Source organism: Gavialis gangeticus, unplaced genomic scaffold (assembly GCF_001723915.1).
Source record: "Gavialis gangeticus isolate Ggan-Ray unplaced genomic scaffold, GavGan_comp1, whole genome shotgun sequence".
In the NCBI taxonomy this organism is placed as follows: domain Eukaryota; kingdom Metazoa; phylum Chordata; order Crocodylia; family Gavialidae; genus Gavialis; species Gavialis gangeticus.
In genome coordinates, this window is record NW_017729033.1 from 2,385,040 (window position 1) to 2,387,188 (window position 2,149).

Sequence of the window (2,149 nt, forward strand, 5' to 3'; positions counted from 1 at the left end):
TATTGGAGTAGAAAAGAAAATCTAATGCAAGTATAGAGAGCCAGCTTAGAGCTGAGATTGCTCATACAACACCAGTGTTAAAAACCTTGGCAGTTGATCCAATGCTTGCTCACCTCCCCTGTCCTCTGCAGCAGCTTCTAGTCCTTAATGCTCTTTTGATGTAGGTCTAATTCCTTGTGATCACGTACAAATTTAAAGCCTTCTCTCCAGCCTCAGCCGGATCAGGCTCTTTTGGTGACAGCCCTAGTTGTTGCATTAAAATGTTGTTCATCCATGAGACTGAGATAAGGTAGCTTGTTTCTTTCTGGCTAAGAAAGCTCCTTCATTCTCATGAAGGGAAGGTTTATGAGACTGATTAGATTTAGGCATAATTATGACTCAATGAAGCACAAGGTTTTTCTCTCTGAGTGTGCACATCAAGCTTGAGGTACAAACATCTTTGTTCTCCTGGTGCTGGGCTGGCCTGCAGGCAGAGATCTGTGCCCAGCTGTTTGGCTCTTTAGCCACATGCTTTTCCCAAGCAGGGGTCTGGCCAACATTGCCGAACAGATTTTTATTTGTTATGCAAATTAGGAATTATGCTTGGGTTTCCAGCTGAGAAAAATGAGTACACTTATCCTCCAGGCTCTATAAATCAAGGCAACTAGATCAGTCAGAAATACATAGGAAAACTGAAAATGTGCAAGCAAGTGAAATCCTGCTATAAGCACGGTTTTAAGAAACAGATCTGTGTAAAATTCACAGTTTGAAAACAAAGAACTGCTGTTTTAATTAAGATTAAACAATTAGTTTTTAACCATTTTATACTGTTTTTGTCTCTTCATGGACAGTGAAGTGATCCTGAATAGTTATTGATACGGGGAAGCTGTTATTGCAAAATATGCTTTAAATTTATACAACTGCTTGCTAGCTCTTCTAGCCCGGGAGGATGCTAAGGGCCTCCTGAGGCCATGCCTACACTGGCTCTGGGCTGGGAGCACCATTATGAAGCCCACTTCAAGCCCAGCACAGTTCTTGGGCATGCTTCGTTGCATACGCTCAGGGCCACTCCTAGGCAGCCCTGTTGCCTGAGATTCAGTACTTTTGGAGCTAGAGTGTGTGGGCACATGTATTTCACAGCAGTGCTCCTTTGTGTGGCACAGAGGCAGGTCAGCCTGCCTGAAATGCCTTTGTGCCATTTAGCGTAACCCACTTGCGAACGGACTGGAGCAAGAGCATCTGCAGGGCAGCAGTTGTGAAACACCTATTCTTAGCTTTCTCCCTTGGCAGAAAGCCTGTGCTTTCCTTCTGAGCTGACTAGATGGTCACATCCAGATTACGGGAGTGTGCTAAAATGTAGCAATGATTACATCCCAAATGCAGCAGAGACGGTCCCATCTGAGGAGCAGTTCCTTTAGTTGAGGATTTGGAGCTGAAGCCAGTGGCAGAATTCCCCAGGATACAGGGGAAGTGCATGGAATCATTTCTTTCCCAGCAGTAGTTGGGGGAATAGGGCAAAGGGAAATAGAATGAATGTGGTGAATGTTACTGGTGTTAAACTAATCAGAAACATTCATCTAACATGAGGCCTGAATAACTCCCCCAGGAACTGGCTTCTAGCTGGGGATTGAGGGGTGCTTCCCCTCAAGCCCTCTGAACTGAACTTCCTTTCTAAACTGTAGGCAAAGCAACTATCTCTAACGATGGCACCACAATCCTGAAGCTCCTTGATGTCATCCACCCTGCTGCTAAGACGTTAGTGGACATTGCCAAATCACAGGACGCAGAGGTATGAGTGTGAACCACTGTCACGTTTTGGGAGATGCATACAAGAAGGGCAAAGGAAGCCTGCTGTGATGCTGGGTTTTAGTTTGGTCCTTGTTTTGCTGCTGGGTCTATGGAGAGCCATGGTATATCTGTGTCCGAGTCCAGGCTTGTGTTTCTAGTTGGAAAGTTTTGTGCTTGGGCTTGGATGTCTTCCTGCGACATCTCTGCCTTTCATGCCAGTGCTCTCCTGGCGGCTCTAGGCTATGAGAGTGATGCACACTCCCTTGCATTGCAGGTTGGTGACGGCACCACCTCGGTGACTCTGCTGGCTGCAGAATTCTTGAAGCAAGTGAAGCCGTACGTGGAGGAGGGCCTGCATCCTCAGATCATCATCCGGGCCTTC

General features: G+C 46.3%; 1 protein-coding gene across 1 annotated transcript in view; it reads left to right on the forward strand.

Annotated features, from left to right (window-relative positions):
* Positions 1-2,149, forward strand: part of CCT7 (chaperonin containing TCP1 subunit 7) — a 30,166-nt gene that overhangs the window by 5,285 nt on the left and 22,732 nt on the right. The gene's annotated exons all lie outside the window — the stretch shown is intronic.